At 38.3% G+C, this 24497-nt stretch overlaps 1 protein-coding gene across 5 annotated transcripts in view; it reads left to right on the top strand.

Moving 5' to 3' along the window:
* LOC129249814 (polyamine-transporting ATPase 13A3) overlaps positions 1-24497 on the top strand; it is a 226877-nt gene that overhangs the window by 55252 nt on the left and 147128 nt on the right. The window contains exon 1 of one of the 5 annotated variants that reach the window (XM_054889465.1): positions 21217-21707. The exons of the other annotated variants lie outside the window; for them this stretch is intronic. The gene's annotated coding sequence lies outside the window, so the exon portion shown is untranslated. Of the gene's footprint in view, positions 1-21216; positions 21708-24497 lie in introns of those variants that run through there. 5 annotated transcript variants of the gene reach the window in all.

The raw sequence follows: 24497 nt of genomic DNA, 5'->3' as shown, positions 1-24497 counted from the left end.
AGAGTAGCAACTTCTGCCCCGTTCAACCGATTGTCATGAAAATCAGTATGACCATGCATATGTATCCAGAGAAAACGAATGTGACATGTTCATGTCATGTTTTGATTGAAGACATATGTTTGACAATCGCTAACAAGGCACTGGTGCATTTGGGAATGCCTGCTTCAAACCGACCTGCAAACAACCTTTTCGATCGAGATTTGCAACGAGAAACAACTGATTCTAAGGAACTGGGGACATTCATTAGAACAAATCGTTCGAAGTTGATTCAAGAACAACGCGCTTGCGTTTGACAGAATTATGCGTGCAATCACAGAACAAAGCGGTGGACTGTTTTTCATAGATGTGCGAAAGGGGTAAACGCAAAACTTTTCTTCTTTCACCAATTTTGGCAACCATACGATCAAAAAATAATATTGCACTGGCTATTGCATCATCTGGAATTGTGGCAACTCTTTTGGATGGTGGCCGAATAGGGCATTCAGCATTGAAACGGCCGTTGAATTTGCAAAATACTGAGTTACATCCTACATCAACATAAAGTCTGGAATAGGAAAAGTGTCAAATTATCATATGGGACGAATGTACAATGTCTCACAAGAAAGCATTGGAAGTGCTTGATCGTGCACTGCAAGATTTGAGAGGAAACAGATGGATCTTCGGTGGCGCACTCACTGCCCGTTATACCACTTTAACACCCGCTGATGAGAGTAATGCATGTCTTAAATCATCAGTTCTATGGCGTCATTTACAGAAATTGACTTTGACTAACACATGTGTGTACAACCACAACGGGATGCATAGGCTGGAAATTTTGCTAAACAATTATTGGATATTGGAAATGGGCGAATGGACATGGATGAATCTACACAAAAGTTTTCCCAAACATTGCACAAAACTACAAAAACCATCAGTCGCTCAGTACGCGTGCTATATTACTGTGGATAATCAAGATGAGGTTGTCAACTTTCCAACTAAATTCTTGAATTCGCTTGATTCTTGCATTGAAAATTGGCGTACCCATCATTCTTCTTCGAAACATAAATCCACAACGACTTTGCAACGGATGCAGACTCTCAGTCAAAAAAAGATGAGCAATGTTATCGCGGCAACAATTTTGACAGGAAAATTCAAAGGTGAAGACGTACTGTTGCACAGTGCGGCCGATTCCCAAAAAGCTGGCCAAAAGTCGAAAAAAAAGTTTCTAGATAGAGTTTTTTTGTCTTTGGGTTGGCTACAGTAATGCCTTGAGTAGTGAAAACCGTTCATAGCAACGTCCTGTACCATAAGTATCCTCTGTATTTTCAGTCGCAACGTGGCCTTCGTTTGAGCATCGTATTACTGTCGATGAATAGTGAAAGTTGTACACATTTGAAAGATTTTGTAATGGAGTAAATTGAACAAAACCAAATGGAATCATCTTCGGAAGGTTAGTAAAATACGAGAAATCTTTAGTACATATCAATACCTCGACACAAAATTTTTAGCTGCAGCAATACGTAGATACATTTTTTGCATTTTTTTTTTATAAAATTTGAGTTTTCAAACTGTATATAATACAACGCCTTCATATGCTGCTTTGAAACCTATTAAAGGTTACTCAAAAAAGTAATGGTTACTGAATAAAACAAGATTCAGCTGCTATCACTTGCTACCTTGCGATCCCGAAAACATATAAATTTACATGCATCGTGATTATGTTCTTGAATATACGCTATTTCACGTGAGGGGGTGGCCAATAGGGGTGGATTTTCAAAATTTTAAGATCAAATTCGTAATCAGCGACCCTGAAAACATAAATTAACATGCATCTTGATTATGTTCTAGAATATACGCTATTTCACGTGAGGGGGTGGCCAATAGGGGTGGAAGGGGGTGGATTTTCAAAATTTTAAGATCAAATTCGTAATCAGCGACCCCTAAAACATATAAATTAACATGCATCTTGATTATGTTCTAGAATATACGCTATTTCACGTGAGGGGGTGGCCAATAGGGGTGGAAAGGGGTGGATTTTCAAAATTTTAGATCAAATTCGTAATCAGCGACCCCGACAACCCCCGAGTAAGAAATTTTGAATCAATTACTTAATTTTTTGAGTTTTGCCCAGCTTTTCGGGAATCGGCCGCACTGTGTGTTGCCACGTATCCCGACAGATATGCGCCATTCGCATTCAAACGTTTACAGTTCCCGGCGCGACTCACTTTCGCAATGACTATTAACAAAGCACAAGGAAAATCGTTACAAGTGTGTGGATTAAATTTGGACAGCTCTATGTGGCTTGCTCACGTGTCGGAAAACCTTCTGATTTATTCGACTACGCACCAGATGGAAAAACAAGAAATTTTGTGTATCCCACAGCACTTCAATAAACATTGAATTGAAACTAAACTTTGTTATGTCACAATTTTTTCGAAATAAACAAAATCAACAAAATGGTTTAGAATTAATTGAATATTTGTGTACTGATTTTTCTTCCAAGTTATTTTCCCTAAATTTATTTTAGCAAGCGTGGCAACGCGCGCCAGGTACAGCTAGTTTTTATTAAAAGTGTGAACAAAATTAACAATAGCATTCCAATAGCCGGGTATAAAGACGATATACATTCCCATGGAAGCCGGTTCTACGTTACCGGAATGACTCGGGTTTTTCCCGACCAAGGGCTGCCGCCCCAGTAGTGAACAGCATATACAGCATAACAGAAGCAACTTGTCGCAGCAACCTTGCTCCAAATGCTTCTCCTCAGGGCTGGATCTGAATCCAACCCTGGGCCAGAAGTATTCTATTGGTGCGTCTGCCATAAACGGCTTCACCCGAACTCCACCTCGGTTAGGTGCAACAAGTGCAACGGGTGGAGCCATCTTAAGACCTGTTCAGGCCTTAAGACTCATAGGGAGTGGTTCACACGGTATGTGGCCTCGTGTTGCTCCCGCCAGCAGGCGTCCGATGCCTCCACGGCTACTACTCCCCTTGATAGGCCAGCACCACCAACCGCCACCGCAACCCCCACCTCCACGGTAAGGAGCCTATCAGAGCAACACAACTCCCCCGACTTAACCCATCCCCTTCTCAGCTGCACCAACCCCAGTGCCGGGACAAACCAGCAGCTCTTGGTCCCCCGCACAGTCTGTTCCGTGTGTCAGACCGTAATACCTCGGAATCTGGAATCAGTCAAATGCAATTCTTGAAATGGCTGGTGCCATTTTCGGAGATGTTCCGGCTGACTACGTTGCCCCCTGCTGCAAAGCTCTGCACCCGCAACCGCCCCCCGTGACGCAGCCACCCACCATCATCACGGCGCAACAACTACAGCGGATTGCACAGCAGGCCCAACGTAAGCAACCCCACGCGTCCCTCACCCCCCGAGTTACAACGACCTTACCTAGAAGCTTCAAGCTTCTACAATTCAACTGCAACGGCCTCACGAGTAAGGTCGACGAGATAGTTGACTTTATGAGTCGGCACAGTATTAAAATAGCTGCGGTCCAAGAAACCAAGCTGCACGCTAGATCCTTTCTGATCACCAGGAATGGCTATAACGTGCACAGACATGATCGCGAGCGAGACAATGGTGGTGGCCTAGCGTTAATAGTGCACCACACAGTGCAGTATCGTCTCATTGATGAAGGGATCGACCGCAGGGACAGCACCTTAGAATGTCAAGGCATAGCTGTCCGGACAGGCGATTCCGAGCTCGAAATATTTAATGTTTATATACCCCCTGTCACCTGCTGCCCGGCAGGATATCACCCTGATATAGGTGCGCTCATCAGAGGTGAAAACCGATTGGTTGTAGGTGACTTCAATGCGCATCACAATCTTTGGCATTCAAACCTGCCAAATGATCGTAGGGGAGAGCCACTGGCAGAGCAGATAGACGATTCGATATTCAGCACAATGAACGAGGACGCCCCCACCAGGGTAGTGGACAATTGCAGCAGCTCGCCTTACCCAACAAGAGCTAGCACTGGTCTGATAAATAGCATAAAGTGGCGACCTATGCTATCGCTTGCATCAGACCACTTGCCCATTATCGTCTCGATTGAGAGACCTGCCGACTTTGTTTCCGCGAATCCCCGGTCCTATTTTAACTTTAAAAAAGCTAATTGGGCCGGCTTTACGGAATTCACCGAGGACACCTTCGCCGCTCTTCCCATCCCCACTGATGTGCGCGTAGGCGAACGCGCATTCCGCAAGGTGCTCACAGCTGCTGCGGCTCGCTTCATTCCAGCTGGAAGTTTTAAGGACATTCGTCCCCATTTCCCAGCCGAAGCAGCCAGCTTAGCAAACGAGCGTGACCACCTACGCCAGGCCGATCCCGGGGATCCCCGCATAAGAGATCTCAATTTGGAGATCCGGCAACTGGTAAATCAACATAAGCGGACCAAATGGGTTGAGCACCTGAAGTCCTGCAACCTCACCTCTGGGGTGAGTAAGCTCTGGTCCACCGTTAGGTCTCTGTCGAACCCGACGAAGCACAACGACAAGGTGGCTATAGCCTTCAACGGTTGCACTTCGTCAGACCCGAAGAGATGCGCGAGCTGTTTTAGCCGGCTTTTCATACTGCATCCTCCGGGCGACAGAACCAAACGTCGTGCTCCCAGAAGGCTGCACAAACTGACGAACGACAGTGCGCCACTTACTTTCTCCGGTGATGAGGTTCAGGGGGCCATCAACAAATCAAAAACATCAAAAGCCATTGGCCCTGACGGACTCAACGCGCTGATGCTGAAGCACCTGGGATCATTGGGAGTAGGATTTCTCACAAGGGTCTTCAATCTGTCCTTGGCCACTCTCATCATCCCTGACAAGTGGAAAGCAGGGAGAGTGGTCCCACTACTGAAACCTGGGAAACCCGTCAACCAAGGGGAATCTTATCGTCCGATAACTCTCCTTTCCCCAGTAGTGAAGACACTTGAAGCCCTCCTATTCCCACTCTTTACGAAACACCTGGCCCCGGCCCCAGCCCCAGCCCCACATCAGCACGGCTTCCGACGAGTGCATAGCACCACCACTGCACTTACCGCCATAAAGGCCCAGATAAACCGCGGGCTTAACCAAAACCGCCCCTGCGAGAGGACTGTCCTAGTAGCGTTGGACCTGAAGAAGGCTTTCGACACAGTCAGCCACTAGATGATATTTATCAGTCGACACTCGCGCCAGGGCTGAAGAGGTGGTCCGCAAACTACCTGAGCGGTCGTCACTCGTCAGTGATTTTTCGAGATCAAACATCAAAGCAGAGGAAGATAAAGCAAGGTGTACCGCAAGGTGGTGTCCTTTCTCCCTTGCTGTTCAACTTCTACATCTCGAAGCTCCCTCAATCACCAGCGGGAGTCTTCCTGGTCGCATACGCTGATGACTGTACGATAATGGCGTCGGGCAATGACTTCGATGGATGACCTGTGTTCCAAAGTGAACAACTACCTCACCGACCTTTCTCTCCAACTTTCCCCATCTAAGTCTACGGCGACCCTCTTTACCACCTGGACAAAGGAGGTCAAACTGTCCCTTAAGGTAAAAGTCGACGACACACCAATTCCGACAGTAAACTACCCCAAAATTTTGGGTGTAACCTTCGACAGCTTGCTTTCCTTCTCAGCGCACACAACTGCAATTGCCACTTAAGTCCAAGACCGCAACAAGGTCCTCAAATCGCTTGCCGGCAGCACTTGGGGCAAAGACAAAGAACTGTTGCTATCGACATTAAAGGCAATTGGTCGGCCGGTTCTGAACGATGCTGCGCCTGTCTGGTCGCCTGGAACTAGTAAAAGCTACAGACATGCCAAAATACTGCCATTCGGACAGCGACCGGTTGCCTCCTGATGTCCCCTGTTCAACACCTTCACAACGACGCACAAATGCTTCAAGTAATGGAGCATAACAAACTGACACAATTAGGTTCTGAATATTGTAGCAGGTTAAACTTCTACTTATCCAGAATCGACCCCGACATACCAAACATATGTCCGGCATGTGAAGGCACCCCCACGACACTAACCACCTTTTCACATGCCCCCTAAATGCGACTCATCTAACACCCACTCCCTTTGGACCCAACCCGTCGAAACAGCATGTTTCCTGGGCCTACCTTTAGATGAGATAGACGAAGACGACCGGTGATATGCCCTACACTGGCGGGGCTACTATTACTGTTAACAAACTAACAAACGATAATACAGCAAAGTGATGTGTGTTCAGTTACAATTCACATCATTAAACATATACGATTTAGAAGGGGTGGTTAAAATTATGAACAACAAAAAAGATTTCAATTTGATATCTATGAAAATGATGTTGTGTGCATTTCACCTAATTGGCCCAACCTTCTTAACACTGGATTTACCAGCAATTTAAGTATACCTATTTCTACCAAAACCAGTCAAAATGACTGGTGTATAAGAAAAACTGCTTATTGTGACTTGCAGTCTTTATAAATTCCTAAAAAAATACAAAAAAAGTTGAACATTATTAGTTGTAATAGATAATGAATTTATAGGCATTGTCAAATAGCAAAATACTTAATGTTTACAGTTTGTCGGTCACAATTTCTACATAGGTAGTTTTTCATGTGTGTACACTCTCCGCATATATATATTTGCATGTCTTATAAATATATTATATGTGGTCTGATTATTATTGCAATATTCCATTTGGCACCATTTGCGTACAGAAACCGTGACACTTATAGTTGGAATACCATATTCGTGTAGTTTTTGCCGTGAGGCCTGAAATTCTGTAGCAAGTTCTTTTACTAATCTAAATACGTGCCCCGGCAGTCGGTTCTACGTTACCCAGATTTACTATATATCCGGTCAAGGACTGTCACTTCAGCAGCACTCCTCGTACATGCTGCTACAACACAACAACTAATCTAAACAGAAAGTCTATGAGAATGTGAGATATATTCTTCTGCTGTGTTTTTGTACAATATATTCAGCTGTTTATTCCGGCCATATTATAAAACGATACAGTGTCAGGTAGTTTCTTAGCAGTTTTACCTATTTTGATGTGTTTATGCTTTGTACTTAGTATAAGAACTCTTTTCTTAGGTTTGCTTTTATAAAAGGTTAGTGTATATCTATTGGATTGGTACAACAAGGTTGAGAAACGGGGAAGTTTACGAAAATTCCCTTTTGTTTGCAAGTATTGCTCCAAGCAACGAAGTATTTTTTGATCTTAATTTTAACGCCAAAAGAATACTTTGGTATACGTTTCAAGAAGTTTCATTACGACAAACTCGCTTAGGAGGTTGGTGCATTTCTAGATTCGTCATTTTCTAAATACGGTTACCTAAATTTCGTCTCTACTTCAGACGCCAGCCAAAAATTTATGCCAAATTTATGTGGTTTGTTTGTCATATACGAAGTAAATCTGTATATGGCCTTCGTTGGAAACAGTTGCTCATACAAGGCAATATGATATCCCGGTTCGAACCAATTTTAACTGTTTTCAATAGCTTTGTTCCAAACTGCTGACACTAGAGCATCCGTCTGTTTGCAAACATTGACTTCTCTGATTTCTTTTGTCGAAACGAATGTATCGCAGAAACTGAACAAAATCTCGTCTACACATAGAGCTGGAGAAAAATGATGGTCCCTACTTGTTGTTCTACAAATATTGAAGCCTCAAAGTATTTCCTTCGTACGCCTCACGTGCGAACTATATTGCAATAAATACCTTCAATTTTGCTTGCGTAATTTTCCAGTTTTTCTCCAAAACTCGAGAGGCTTCTAACTCAGTACAAATACTTATATGTTCCAAAATATGGTTGTAATAGGAACACAATAGCAACGGCTCAATGCCGATAACGAAACGAACGAAGCCACTTGCCGATATATTCCTCATGATTGCTCCGAAATCACACGTTTCTTCATAAAAACTTGCACAAGTCATTTTGACTGGTACTGGTATAAATGTCAATAGCAAAAAATATATTTGTTATTAATATATATAAAGTAACATTAAGTTCATAAAATGTATTATCCACTTATAGCTACAAGAGTCATAGCATCATTTCGGAAAGCAAATGTTAATATAATTATATGTAGTAGAAATTTTGAATTGAAATTGCACAACCAGTCAAAATTACTGCGCTGGTAAATCTAGTGTTAAATATCATAAACCATTCGTTGAAAACCGGGGAGCTCCCCGATAAGAGGAAAGTCTTAACAGTCGTTAGAAAAAATTAAAAAACTGAAAGCAAAATTTTTGAGAAGGTAAGAATTAGAAGCGCATATGGAGAATAACCGATTACTATCTGAAAATCAATCTGGATTTAGATAAGTGAGTTAGCGCTAAATTTGGTGATCACAAAGTGGAAGTCAGAAGTCGCTGAACGCAAATGTTCTGAATGTCGCTGAACGCTGTTTTCTTAGACTTTAGGAGAGTATTCGAAACAATTCACAGAGGCATTCTAATAAAAAAAATGACAAAAAAGCGAACACAAGGAGTTGAACGAAAATGGTTCGAAAGCTACTTAAGCAACAGAAAGCAGTGCACAAGGATATCGCATTGGATGTCTGACCAGAAATCCATAGCGTTGGGAGTAGCTCAAGAAGCGGTGCTGGGAACACTTCAATTCCTCATATACATCAATGATATGGAAAAAGTGTTACGTGGTGTCAAAATTTACCAGTTTGTTTATGACATTCTACTGTCTACAACTGATTCTACGCACGCATGCGTTGAAAGAATGATCACTAATTAAAAAAATATAGACAAGTATTGAAAAATTAATAAGTTAAAATTAATGTTAGCAAAACTAAAGATACCATAATAAATCGAAATTCAAATGAAGCAATAGAAAAAGTTAATGAAATTAAGTACCTAAGGATAGCAATTGCTAGAAATGTGAGTTTTGGAAGCCATTTGAACTATGTGTGTAGCAAAATTGCCAAGAAGAATGAGAAAACGATTGCCAATTCATGGCACCTTAAGATTATATAATGTGACGGTAAAGTCCAATTTTGAGTATTGTTTTACAATTCCAAAATAAAGGTACACGTTGCATTCTATTGTGCAATATATTGATCCCAATAACATGCATAATCGATACTTTAAAATGACGTAATATCAACCAAAGAACTGTAATGGATGTTTTATTATTCATATTTAAAATGTTACCCAAATATTTATTAAGCAACTAGTATATGTGAGAGAAATACAACCGTATAATTTAAGGTATAACGAAGATTTTAGAATTAATATGTGCAGAACTAGTAGGTCACAGAACACCATTATATACAGGACTAAAATTATTTAATGAAATGCCAAACACTATTAAAACCGGAAGAAATAAAGGGTTTTTCAATAACAGGTGTTACATGTGAATGGATTGCGCTACAGAGAGATGATTAACGATTTTTTATGGCTAGAATTGGATGGCATTGATATGGACTACGTTTATTTTCAACAAGATGGCGCTACGTGCCACACAAGCAACGAAACCCTTGATCTTTTACGGGAAAAGTTTCTGGAGTGTGTTATCTCTCGAAGAGGTGATCACAATTGGCCACCGAGATCTTGTGATTTAACACCTTGTGACTTATTTTCTCTGGGGCCACGTGAAAGAGAAGGTCTACGCCAACAGCTCAGGGCCGATTCAAGACTTCAAAGATGGAATTCGTGAGCCTATCGAGGACATAGGGTGGCCACTTTGCAATTCGGTTATGGAATATTTCATGAAAAGGATATTGTCCTGTAAGCGTGGTCGTGGTGATCATTTGCCTGATGTTATTTTCCACTATTAACGGCATACCTTCCTCTTTATAATGAAATAAATATCCGATCAATTATATTCAAAAATAGCATCTTTCTTTGAATATCAAAATAACACCTTTTATTAAAAAACTCTATATTATTATATATGTATATGGTTTTGTTGTTTTGATTTTTTATTTTATTTTTTAATTCAAAGTTAAGTATAATTCATTTACAATTTCAATTATTTCAGCAATAACGAAATTTAGTTTATTGTTAAAATTAATGTTACTATGCAGCCCTGGATAGAGTACAGCACAGATAAATTTTCCGTTTAGTCGCCTTTTCAAACAGCTCAGCCACACAATTCGTTGCGTCCACGTCCACGGCTAGAAATCAACTGCCTGCCAGTTTTGCTCACTCTCTCTAGTACTCCTCGTTCCCACATGTATAGAAGATTATTGATCGGTTATGTTATAGAAAATATTGTATAAAATAATCGTAGTATTAAGCAAGCCATAGAAAAAATTACAAAATTTTTTTAAAATTAATACAATTTTGAATTGAAAATAGCAAGAAAGCTAAATAAATAAATATATAAAAATGGAGACGTTTTTTCGTGTTCGTTAGTCGCCGATTCACGCCTAAACGCATTCACCGATTTCAATCAAACTTTCACAGATCATTGGTATTGGTCCATAGATGGTTTATGTGAAGTTTTAAAGAAATCGGTAAAAGTATGCGTGCGTTGTGTAAGTGTGAAAAATACAATATTTGCGTGTTTCCCTTATACGGACATTACGTATACGGAATGAGAATACACGCAAATGAATAGAATATACACAGCCATGAATAACATTGTTTCGATGTCGAGTGACGTATGCGACTGTATTATTCGTAAAGCAATAGTTGTCCTCTCTTTTCTTTCCTTTTTATGCATGCGTGACACGGCATCAAAGCACATTGCTTTTTTTTAAACTGGAAAAATATTTTGAGCTTCATTTGAACGTTTTATGATTTAGATAAAATAAAAATTCGTTAAATATTTATATTTGATTCCATTAAGGGGTAACACCACTGTAGAAATTTCAAAAAATTTATTTTTTTTTTTTTATAAGCTTAAAAAATTCTTTGAACCTTTTAAAATACAGAACAAAAAGTTTTATACGTTACCGAAGTTTATTTCATAAATATTTGAAGCTTTTAACCAAGCGTTAGTGACTGCTACCTAACGACTTCTCCAAATTTCCAAACTTTAAACGCGTTTTTCTCAAAACACGTTTTTCTCAAAACACGTTTTCTGAAATTGGCACGCAGCATAACTCAAACAATTTTAAATATTTTTAATCAGGTTTTTCACTACGTCTGTATAATAACCTTCTTAAGAGAATAGCGTAGGGGATTTTCGATAGATTAATTTAAACGATTGTTATAATTATTTAAGTGCCGTTTTTTTAGTCCAAAATAGAGTGTTTTCCTTCAAATGCTTGTTAATTCCACAAAAATAAATATTTTTTAAATCCCTTACGTGTTTCTCTAGCTATTCTTATCTAGATTAAAAAAAAAAGTTTCTTTGTTCCAGATTAAAATTTGCACCCTCTGTGCTGCTTGCCGCGGAGCTCCTTCAAGAGAAACCACATTACAAAAATATCTCCAATGCCGCCATTTTGTAAAATTTTTCGATTAAACTTTGTAGTTTTGTATTTTAGTATATAAGTAATAACTTCCCAAATCAGAGAGCTTGTTTTCCCTTCCCTTCTATACAAAAAAATTCTTTAAAAATCGTGTTTATTTTACGCGTGTACAGTGGTGTTACCCCTTAATAAGCCTGTATTTTTCGAAGTTCAAAGTTTTGAACAAATATTGAAACGTTTACTTAAATTAAATGTTAAAGTAAAAAATGTAAAAGTTTAGATGGATTTAAAATATACGAAATTATTCAGCGGTTGAATCCATACATTTTTTGAAATCCATCAATATGGATCGACAGTCGCCATAAATGTTCTTTTAAAAAATAAAATGTGTTAATTTGATGGTAGCTCGAGTATTAAGATCAGGTTTCTATTAGTATAGTGGTGAAAGTCTAAAAGCAAGAAAAGAAAACGCGAAAGCCGACAAGCAAAATGTAAAAAATAAATCCTCCTGTATGTATAAGTATATACTCGAAAAAGTTATGCTAACACTTTTTTCATGCATTTAGGTAGACAATTTTGTTAGCTTGTAATTTGTTAGCTTGTCTTTATTCAATCAATCTCGTTAGCTATGATAAGTATGAAATTCAAAATGGTAGATAGCAAGTGGGTTGTCAAATGTATGTAGTTGCCAGATTTTTACAAACTCCGCCTCAACCCAATTGCTTTACAGTATTGTATGAACAAAAAAAAAATAACACTTCAAAATTTTTCTTACAATACATTAAACAATTCAAAAAAAGAAATACAACGAAAAAATTTAATCAGGTCGATACAACAAAAAAATTCAAAGAAAAATATTCAAAATTTCAGCTTCATAGCGCCAGTTAGGTATTCGTGCCGGTCTTTTGGAAGATTCTTCGTAAGTATATCCGCTACATTATCTTCTGACGGGGCATATTCAATATTTAATTCATTTCCATGATATTTGTCTCGAAGGTAATGGTAGCGAATGTCGTTGTGCTTGCTTCGCTGATGCACAATTGGATTTTTTACTAAGAATTGCGCACTCTGGTTGTCGCACATGATTGTTGTTGGCTTCTTAGTGTATTCATTAAAACCCATCTCCTGCAGCAGACTTCTATGAAATGTAACTTCTTTTGCTCCGGAACACATCGCGATGTACTCCGCCTCCATAGTACTAAGTGAAACCACCTTTTGTTTCTTGGATTCCCACGCAATCAGGTTTTCGCCTAGGAACAAAGCGAATCCACTGTACGATTTTCTATCCGTACTATCAGAAGCCCAATCAGCATTTGTAAAGCAAATAAGACTATGGCTGTTAGGTAGAAAAGTTAACGTACCCTGAGGCTTAGATTTCAGGTATCTAAGCACTCTTTTTGCTGCTAACATATGCTCTCTATGGGGATGTCCATGGAATTGAGCTAGTTTGGATACGGTGTAAGCGATGTCTGGTCTCGAAATGGTAGCCAAGTATGTCAAACCACCAACAAGCGATTGATAGTTTTTAGTTTCATAGCCCAAACAGTCCGGGTCTGAGCATTTATCCAGAACGGTGCCATTTTTTTTAACATTTCCGTCACGTATCTATGTTGGCATATAGATATAGAACCGCGCTGTCCATCACGACAGATCTCCATCCCCAAATAGTATCTAAGAGGGCCTTTGTCGACTGCCTCGACGTGTGACTGAAGCTTTTTAATGATATGTTGTAATGTTTCCGCCGACGAACATGCTAGTATAATGTCATCGACATATACTGAAATTATGTTAATCTCCTTGTCTGTCATCAAAGTGTATACGCAGTTGTCGACCTTGCATCTTTTGAAACCGATTTCGCATAGGATAGAGTTGACCTTCGTGTTCCAATTTCGCCCAGCCTGCTTCAGCCCGTACAATGATTTGTTGAGCTTGCACACCTTTTTAGGAAAATTTTTGTCTATGAAGCCTTCTGGTTGCCTCATATACACCTCTTCCTCCAGATCGCCATTAAGGTACGCCGAAACAACATCGACGTGGTTGACTAGTAGCTTACACTGCACTGCCAGCGACAAAATGAGACGTATAGTAGAGTGCCTTACCACCGGGGCGAATGTGTCTGTGTAATCAATGCCGGCCACTTGTGTGCAGCCCTGCGCCACCAAACGAGCTTTATACCGATCAATAGTGCCATCAGCGTTATGTTTCGTAGTAAATACCCACTTCGATCCAATGACGTTCTTGTTTTCTGGGCAGGTTACAAGGCTCCATGTGTTGTTTTTCGTAAGCGCGTTATACTCAGTCTGCATTGCATTTTTCCATTCCCGATTTTGTGACGATTCGTGTGCTTCTTTAACCGAATTGGGTTTCTCAACTACTGCGTGTAAATAACGGTTTTTATGTCCCATGACTCTTTTCGATTCACCGAACCTTCCCGAAATTGACCGATTTTGCTCTTTTCGCGCCACCACTCGATTTGCAATTGTTTCTATGTCATCATAGTCATGATCATTATCGTCACTACTCGCACTTAAAAAATTGTCTTCGAGTTCCGTTTCTTTTGCTTCTTCGCCACTTTTATTTTCTTCTTTCATCCCGAAATCTATTTCATACTGTTCTTCTTCTTTTCGTTCTGTTTCTATTTTGTCCTCGTTTTCAGTTTTATCGAAAGTTTCTTCAAAAAATAAAACATCTTTTGCAATTACGATTTTTCTTTCTTTTAAGTCAAAAAGTCTATAGCCTTTTGTGTTAGACGCATATCCAACGAACACCATTTTTACACCTTTTGGTTCAAATTTAGATTTTTTGTTTCTCTTATCAAGCACAACGGCCTCACAACCAAATACCTTAAAATGTTTTACACTAGGCTTTCTACCGACCCAACATTCAAATGGCGTTTTATTTTTTAGTATTTTTGTGCACGAACGGTTTCGTATGTATGCGGCGGTATTTACTGCTTCGGCCCATAAATACTGAGGAAGGGTTGACATCTCTAGCAAGCATCTTGCCATCTCCACCAACGTCCGATTTGACCTTTCGGCAGTACCATTCTGCTGTGGAGTGTAGCTGACGGTTGTTTCGTGTACGATTCCGTTGCTATCCAAAAAATTTTTAAAATTAGAATTCACATATTCTAAACCGTTATCACTTCTCAATTTTTTGATTTTGTTACCAGTCTGCCTTTCAACTTGATTTAAAAATGTTTTAAATGCATTGAATGCATCTGATTTTCTCTTTAAAAAATCGACTTAAACGTAGCGAGAGAAATCATCGATGAAAGTGATAAAATATTTTGCACCACCTTGTGAAGGCACACGCATTGGGCCACATATATCACTGTGTATGATTTCTAGCAATTTCGAGCTGCTGACACTGGAATAATTTGGAAATGGTTTACGACTTATTTTACATAACGCACAGTTTATATTTTCGGATATAATTACTGATCGAAATTCCAATCCACGGACCATTTCCCTTTTTGACAGATTCAGTAAGTCCGTGCAATTTAAATGACCGAACCGTTGGTGCCATAATTTTAATTCGCTCTCTTTCATTGTCATTAGCTGCTCTTTGTTGTTGTTACTAATTGGTTTTTCTAAATAGGTATAAAACACACCGTTGTCTTCTTTAGCCGCGAAAACCGTTCTATTGTCTTTGCTTTTTACTTCTGTTTTCGTTTCATTAAAATACACTTTATTTCCATTTTTTATCACTTTGCTCAATGATATAATGTTTGCTTGTAAGTCCGGAATGTACAACACTTTATTTAAAATCAATTCTGTGAAACTTGACTTTAATTTTATGGTACCTATCCCCGTCGCACTCACTTCTTCACCCGTTGCTAAGTACACTTTTTGCGAGTGTTTGCTTAACTTATTGAAGAATGACTTATGTGGGCACATATGGGACGAAGCACCACTGTCCAATATCCACACTTTTTGATCCGTTTTGCTCTGCAAATTTACTACACTTAGTGCAACTGGAGCAGGTTGATCTTTGCGCCTTCTGCATTCAGCACGTATGTGGCCCCTTCTTCCACACTCGTAGCACTTGACTTTGTTATTTTGCTTATCGGCTCCTCGTGATCGTTGTTGTTGTTGCTGCGAGTATTGCGGTTTTTTATTTCCTCTTACACCATTTTTTGAGTTCATCGCTAGAACTTTCTCGCTGTTTGGTTCGTATTTGTCACCACGTCTTTGCTCTTCTTCGAGTATTTTACTTTTTAGGTTATCCAATGTTGGCAATTTGTCTCTGCTTTCGATTGCGATGACGAAACTCTCCAAGTCGTCCGGTAAGCTGCATAAAAGCAAAATTGAAAGCAAGTCACTGGGAACCGTAACTGCAATCTCGCGCAAGTTTTCTGCTATTGAGCAGAATTCATTTATTTGAGGCGCAAACTTTTCACTGCTGTGAAACTTGAATCTGACTAGTCTTTTGAAGAGATTGACCTTCCTCGCAGGTCCACACGCGTTATATAGCTCGCTTAATGCCGTCCATGCATCTTTCGCTGTTTTGCAATCTTTGATATTCAGTAATTCTGATGGTCTCACACATAAAGTAATTGTGGCCAGCGCTTTCTCATCGTCCGACAACCACCGATCTCGTTCCTGACCCGATGCTGGACACTCTGTAACCACTGGCTTCCACAAATCTTGGGTAATCAAGCAACTTTTCATCTGTAATACCCACGTGGAATAATTTTCGCCGTTAAGCTTTTCAAGCTGCATCGCGTGGCTCATGTTGAGTAGAGGTTACGTTTTTTTTTTTTTTGTCAATCGACGAACGAAATTGATAAAAAAAAAAAAAAAACTGATACCGCGTTTTATTGCGCACAATCGACAAACGATTGACTTTAGTGTTCCGCGAACAACGTTATTATTTTCAGACCTTTTAACTTTTACTCGGGGGCTGGGCCCATAACCTATGTTAGCTTGTAATTTGTTAGCTTGTCTTTATTCAATCAATCTCGTTAGCTATAATAAGTATGAAATTCAAAATGGTAGATAGCAAGTGGGTTGTCAAATGTATGTAGTTGCCAGATTTTTACAAATTTTATATGAGCAAACGTACGTTTACGAGATAAATGCCTAAAAGCAGGTATAACTAAAATAGCGCTCTCAGGGATTTCTGTTACAATACTTCTGTAAAGTTCATGCTCCAAGTGTTCGAGCATTGGTATAGCGCTGAAGACAAATGCTCAGGATTTAATTCAAAAATGCATATTTACTTGAATTCACATAGTAATATTATCATTGTTAAAAGAGAACAAGTTTGTATTAGGTAATAATTAAATAATGCAGCCTTATGTGCTGCTTTGACGAGTGGAAAAACCAAAATAAATAATTATACAGGGTGGCTGATGAAAGCCGCTACCAAAAAAAAATTGGATAACTTTTTTTCTTTTTAAGTTATCTGTTCCATTTTTGTTTTAATTTGCAGATTGATCTTTAAAATGTATTAAAATGGATAACTGGGACACGTAAACAAGAATTTGGATAGTCCGCCGCTATCACGCACTGTAGTCCGTAGTTTTGGTACAGAGAGAGTACAGGCGGATGTTTGGCGGTGATCCCCCGAGCAGATGGACCATAATGAGACTGGTGAATAATTTTGCTGAGCAAGGAACAGTCGCAAGAAGGCCTTATCATCGAAACCCACCAGTTCGGACGGAGGAAACGATCGCTGCTGTAGCTGCAGCTATACAAAGCAATCCAAGGGTTTCAACAAGAAGCTTATCTGCTCAACTTGGTGTCAGCCGACAGTCTTTGCAAACAATAATGCACAAAGATTTAGACCTATTTCCCTACAAAATTCAAATGGTTAACAAACTGAATGCAGCAGACTTGCCGATTCGCTTGGAATTTTGCCAGAAGATCCTGCAAATGGTGGAAGAAGACCAAAACATGTTAAATTGCCTTTTCATGTCTGATGAGGCCCATTTCGATTTAAACTGCAATGTGAACAAACAAAATTGTCGAATATGGAGTACTTCTAACCCACAGATACTCTACGAGACGGAATTGAATCCTCTTCGCGTGACAGTGTGGTGTGCGGTTTCTTCACGCTGTATTGTCGGGCCTTATATTTTTTGAAGAAAATGGTCACACCGTTACGGTTACTGGAGACCGTTATTTGAAAATGCTGAAAGAATTTTTCTATCCAGAACTACGCCGAAAGAGAATTCCTTTCAACTCTGTGTGGTTTCAACAAGATGGGGCAACGTCTCACATAGCCCAGACTGTTATGACAGAGTTGCGACGAAAATTTCCCAATAAACTGATTTCAAGAAACTCCGAATTTCGTTGGCCCCCAGGTCGCCTGACCTTACTGCACCTGACTTTTTCTTGTGGGGTTTATGTAAACAAGAAGTTTAGAAAACAAAGCCAACAAATTTGGATGAACTAAAACAATCCATTCGGGCAACAATTGCGGCTATTCCTGTCGCAACTCTCAAAGCAGCAATGAACAACTTTTTACTAAGATGCCGCACTTGTGTCAACGAGCATGGGGGGCATTTAAATTCAATTATTTTTAAAACTAGTTAAGCTACATTTAATAAAATTTAATGACCTTTAACTTGAAAAAAAAAAAATGAATTCCATACACTAAAAAAAAGTTATTTGAGTTTCTTAATGTAGCAAAATTCATCAGCCACCTTGTATTTGTATGTGTGTTTAAAAGAGTGGGATTATTTTGTGAATGTAAGCAGTTTCAAAACCAAAGAGTAGTTGCAACATTAAAAAGTACCTGAAACACATTTTCATTTAACAACTAAAATAGCAAATATGAGCAAAATATGTACTTTCTTCAATTTTCTTCTGTTGCCAACTTTCTGAATAACGTGAATTCACCGCGATGCTATACAGAAACAAAAAGACAGCGACAGCGCGCAGAGGGTTTTGAGCAATAATATAAATTTGTGTCAAACAACGCATTAAATAGTCATTTTAGTATACTTTTGGTGTTTACTTATTCAAGTAAATGCATGTATTAGTTTTTCTTTAAGAAATTTCTCTAAAATTTGCCACTTTTTTTTATGATTTCTAAAGATTTCTTTATTTTTGCCCAAGAGCAACCTTGCGTGCAGAAAATTGTGTTGTACTTAAAACTTCACCACTATAAACTTGGTCCTTATAAAGGACTTTCACCACAGTTTGTTTACTGGATATACTGAGGTCAACATAATCAGCTGTATCAAAACCATTTGGTGAGTGGTCAACAATTTTAAAGTGTGTTTTTCATTGTTGTTTCTTTTTTTTTTTGGGAAAAAATTTATAAAAATAAAATATATTGTGCGTAAAACTTTAATAATCAGTGAAAATAAAAAAAAAACGGTGGTTTCGTTGTTGTTAGCGATTGTAATGCACATTGTAAGTTTTTCATGTTTTTTTGATTAAATTCATTACTTTTCAATTATTTTGTTTTAACTTATTTGAAATCAACTTATGCGGCCAAAAGAATTAGAAATTTAATTTCAGCAATAGAAAAAAGAAAATTATATTACTTATATTTTCGTCGCTTTATTTTAGAAATGCCACGCCCGCGAAGAAATGATATTGGTCGTCGGTCGCGTAGAACCCAAAATAGATCAAATGAAAGGCAAAATCTATCACAAGAAGAGCGAGAAATTCAAAACCAAAATCAAAGGGAACGTATGGCCAGATCACGTTCAGGCCATTCACCTGAAGAACGTATACAACGTAATGACCGAGATAGATTAAGAATGCAAGCGCATCGTGCAGCAAGAAATGTTAATGAAAATGCACAAAGACGACAACGAGCAGCACGAATCAATGTTAATATTGATTTGAACGGTGCTGGATTTCAATATAACAATGCCATTGATTATAGTTTGCATAAATTTGTTGTTATTGGCGCAATGGACAAAATATGTCAATATTGTAATGCAGTGAAATTTAAAACTGAACCTCCTGTAATGTGTTGTACTTCTGGAAAAGTACGACTACCAGAATTACAATATCCACCAGAACCATTAGCTTCACTGCTTTCTGGCTCAACACCTCAATCAAATCATTTTTTGGATCACATTCAAATGTATAATTCATGTTTTCAAATGACGTCTTTTGGTGCGACGAATATAATAAGATATAATTTTATGCCGACCTTTAAGGTAATTTCGGCATCAAGCATTTCAAGTGAAAATTTTGAAATAGACAATCTATCATCTGAATATTTTGGCTCAAGCACAAGGACAATCGCTGGAATTATGCGGAATTGACTTAGAATATCCATGCCTCTCCCACGAACAATTATATGTATCATGTTCACGTGTAGGAAAGCCATCAGTTCTGTTTATTTATACCACAACTCAGGGCAAAACAAAAAATGTAGTTTACGAAAAGGCTTTGCGTTAGTTTAAGTTTAAAATTAACATTAATTTTATATTGTAAAAAAAGAATAAATACACATAGAGTGAATTTAAATCGAGTGTTCATTATTCATTTCTAATTTTGATATGCCTAGCGAAGCAGGCAGAGGGTCCGCTAGTAAATATATAAATAAAAAAATGTTAAACTATTACATAAAACATTTGGATCAAACACTTTCTGAGGCAAAACTTGCAATAAATGCCGAGATACAATCCGAGGATTAATATTTCCAAAAAATTAAATTGTCTGCGCTGCGTCCATGTCGATAATGTTGTACGATGCTCAGATATGGGGTGTTGATGGATATGAGCCAAAAGAGAAACTTCTGTGATTCTTTCTAAAAAAGTTAGTTTTAATTAATAACACCCCAAACTATATGCCCCACCTAGAAACAGGATTGTTACCGCAGTTTTTCAATACTCTCTGTACCCATATGATTTTAAATGTACGGTACCTTGTCTACCGACAAACAGACTCCCTCGCATCTTGGGTAAGGAAGCAGTAGGGCAGGCATCTCGCATTCGATTAAGAAGTGGACTAAAATATCCAATGTTGTAGTTATGTATCCTCCCATACTTTTTTGCCCCTCGTCTATTAATATTTGATTGAATTGCCCCTATTAATAGGTAAATTGGCAAAAGACATTAACACATGATTTTGATTCGCATTTGGCGCATTTTACAGCTAGAGGCGGCTTACTGAAGCTTAATTCGTTGAAGAAGATGTTCAAGTTTATCGGTAATAATTTAAATAAATTTCTTAAGAGGAAATAATTATTTCGTTCATTATAAATTGATTTGTAATTATTAAACGTATAGAGAATGAATTCACTTAGTTCAAAGTTGAAGTGCTTTGCAGACATACAATATCAAATGTTAAATGTGTATGATTCTATTTATTCTAGTCTAATTTTATATGAATTTCCGTTATTGTTAAATGTATTTAATGTATTGAATAAATAAATATATTACTACTACTCTTCTTGATTGGCGTGATAACCGCTTACGTGATTTTGGCCGAGCTTAACAATGCGCGCCAGTCGTTTATTTTTCATGCTAACATATCTTTCCTCTGTTACCATCAGCTGCTACCGCATCGAAACTTTTCAGAGTCGTGACGTTTGTATCCATTCGGACGACATGACCCAGCCAACGTAACCGCTGGATTTTTATGCGCTGCACTATGTTTATGTCGTCGTAAAGCTCATAGAGCTCATTGTTTCATCGCCTGCAATTAAATAGTTTTATCATAAACTTACATATACCGCTTTCACTTATGAGTATTATTTGTTCTTTTCTCAGTGAGTTGGAAAAATTAATATAATTTGGCCCAAAATATTCTATGTAATTCAATTGTGAAAATTTTAATGTCTCGATTTACGACGATTTTTTACGTGGATTATTGAGGCAGTGTCACAGATTACCATGCCATGTTTAACGAAATAGAGTCATCTTTAGGCATTATTGGCACCAGCATACATTCCATGTTGAATGAATATTCTTTCGTCTCATTGGATACCGCATAATTTGACAATGTACCACTAGAAAAACATAAAACAGTCAATTCTGAGTGATAGACAGCCATTTCTTTGCCAGAAGTTTTCAGAGAATTAAAGAAAACCAATCATCCTTCACTAAAGCAATTCAAGCTATTGTTGTTATATCAGCATAAACATTCCCCATACATAAATATGGTATGGCTGAACTGACAGTCATTGGCCGAATATAAATCCGGATCGTGCCGGTTATGTAGAACCGCGGTCGTGGGAACGAGCCATTCGAGCTCTCACGTATCGGCTCACACAAGAGAGTTTTTGAGCACCTGAAATATAGGATGAATGGGTCATACGCCTCACAAAAATGATTTGATTAATGATTTCTGTTTGTTCCGCAACATGAAAAATAAATTTTGAAGTCAACGATTTTCAACGCCTGAAGAAGCTGTTTAAGCCTTTTAATAGTTCATTCTATTTCTAGCTTTAAATATTGTAAGTATGTATGTATGCTCTTTATTTTAAAAAGATAATTATATATATACATAAATACATAAATATTCACTTCTGAGTGTCAAAAGTGCTTTGAAATTTAAGCGCATGCAGAAGTATATAGACTTCTAAAAAAACCCCCTGTGTCGTACGGATTACATCTAACCGATGTCTTGTTCGTGTCGAGCCGTTTTTGGCTTAAGCAGCAGTAGTAAATTTTGGGTCAAAGGAATATCTGTGACCACAGATGAGCAGCGCTTGTTCGGGAAAAACCTTAGCCATTCCAGTAACGTAGAACCGGCTGCTATGTGAATATATGTGGCTCAGGACCATTAACGTTTCAAAAGTGGTACGTCTAATTTTGTCCTTCAGTCCAGAATTAACATTCCGTGTCATTAAGATGCATCTTTCCTAAGAAAAAAATATAACGGTGTTGAATTGCAAAATCGTGCTAGAATAGATATATATTTATATCTTATTTATATCTATATCTTCTATATCCATATCTATATATATACATATATATTATATATATGTCCTCTTGCAACTGCTCGTCGTAAGGGAGTTTCGAGCGGTACGGGTTAAAAAGGGTGGGCGCTAGAACGTCAGATTGTGGTAGTTTCTTTTTGATTCTGAAATATCATTAAACATGACTGGCGTTTCAGTGCTTCGGGTTAATTCGCAGAAATTACGAAGTGAGTCCTCAATTTCACGACCGGCCGATATGAATAAATCAGCACGATCTTGCAATTCAACACCGTTATATTTCTTTCTTAGGAAAGATGCATCTTAATCACACGGAATGTTAATTCTGGACTGAAGGACAAAATTGGACGTTCCATTTTTGAAACGTTAGTCGTCCTGAGCCAAATATTCACATAGCAGCCGGTTCTACTTTGCTGGAATGACTCAGGGTTTTCCCGTTATATTTCTTTCTTAGGAAAGATGCATCTTAATGACCATATATGCATATATATATGTATATAACACTCCTGTATAGCCACAAATCTTAATCTCCTTTTTCAATGAGTCCGTTTTAGAAAATTTACGAACACAACCCACGCTGCGACTATGAAAAATTTGCTATGACTGAATCCAGGAAAACTTGAAAGTGCTGTCATATTCAAATGCCAAATATTAATGTTTCGGTACCAGCTGTTACGAAGTAAATAAACAAATTTTATGTTAAACAATTATTTGTTCGGCGTTATTTCGCAATCATTTTCCTTTCCTTACGAATAAACCACTTCAATAACAAGATTTTTGAATTAAGTGCGGCAGCCAAATTTTGGTCGCTAAGTTCGCTTCAAAATACAGAATTATTAAAAATTTTCGTTTATTTTTTGCGTCCAATAACGAAAAGACGTTAAAATATTAATGAAAATGGCGTTATTATTTTTCAAAATACTCTACTTCTCGTATAATTGCTCGCAGGTAAGGGGATACTCCAATCTTGTCCCGTGCCTAAAGGATTTTCGCTCAGTTTTCGCTATTGCATGCGTTTTTTTATATCCAGAGTTAATACTAAGCAATACTCTTTGGAACTTTCGAGCCATCGGGTACCAGTTATTACCTGTTATGCTATTGGGCTGTCAACTAAGTAATTGCGGATTTGTTTTAGAAAATCAAAGACAATTTTTTCATGGTACTAAATAACTTTATTCTGTAATGTATTGCCCATTTTAATCAATGACCTTTTGCCATATTTCAGATAGCATCATAATCGCACGTTCATAAAACTTCTGGTTTTATTAGCAAAAAACTGAATCAGTAAGACCGAAACAAAAAGTAATCATATGGTGCAAGGTCAGGACTATATGGTGGATGTGGCACAACATCCCAACCAATCTCCAATAATTTTTGCCGAGTGGCTAAAGATGGGTGTGACCTTGTATTGTCATGATGAAATACGTCAATTCGGGCTGCTTGTCTTCAACTGCATTGTTTAATTTCGTTAGTTGTTCAATGTAGACATCAGAATTGATCGTTCGGTTGGGTGGTAAGAGTTCAAAGTAGACAATTCCTTTGTAATCCCACCAAACTGATAACAAAACCTTCTTTTGAAGAATATCAGCTCTTGATGTTGTTTGAGTTGGATCACCTGGCCTGCTCCACGATTTTTCCGCTTGATGTTGTTGTAAACAACCCATTTTTCATCGTCAGTTATCAGTCGCTTTAAAAATGTATCATTTTCAGTACGTCTCTTTAGCAAATCGCAACTGTCTATGCGTTGCATTAACTGCGTGTCATTCAGTTTGCGAGGAACCCATGTATCGAGTATTTGAACATAGCCAAGTTGTTTTGAGTGATTTTCAATGTATGTTCAATGCATGTCAATCTAACGTGTTGTACTGTGACGATCCGAATCGATTATTGCTTTGATTAGGACGTCATCAACTTCAACTGGACAACCAGAGCGTTTTCGTTTTCACGACAGTTGGTTCTACGTTACCGAAACGACCCGAATTTATATCCGGCCAAGGACCGTCACTCCAGCAGCATTCACCGTATGTAAGTATGTGGAATGTTTATGCTGCTACAACAACAACAACAGCGTTTTTCATCTTTGCGTGAAAAATCACCAGAACGAAATTTTCTCAAACCAATTTTGACACTGCCGTTCTTTTAAGGCTAAACAGCACTTAACTTTTTATGAGCTTGCGGTTTGGGTTTTCCTTTGCGGAAATAAAAAAGCAAAATATGACGAAAATGTTCCTTTAGATTTTCCATTTTTCAACGAACGCCAAACGAAAACTACGCAACCGATCAAAAAATTTGTTTTACTAGTGACAG

This window comes from Anastrepha obliqua, chromosome 6 (genome assembly GCF_027943255.1).
Source record: "Anastrepha obliqua isolate idAnaObli1 chromosome 6, idAnaObli1_1.0, whole genome shotgun sequence".
NCBI classification, from domain to species: domain Eukaryota; kingdom Metazoa; phylum Arthropoda; class Insecta; order Diptera; family Tephritidae; genus Anastrepha; species Anastrepha obliqua.
The sequence above is the reverse complement of the archived record's forward strand: the minus strand, read 5'-3'. Positions and strand labels throughout refer to the sequence as shown.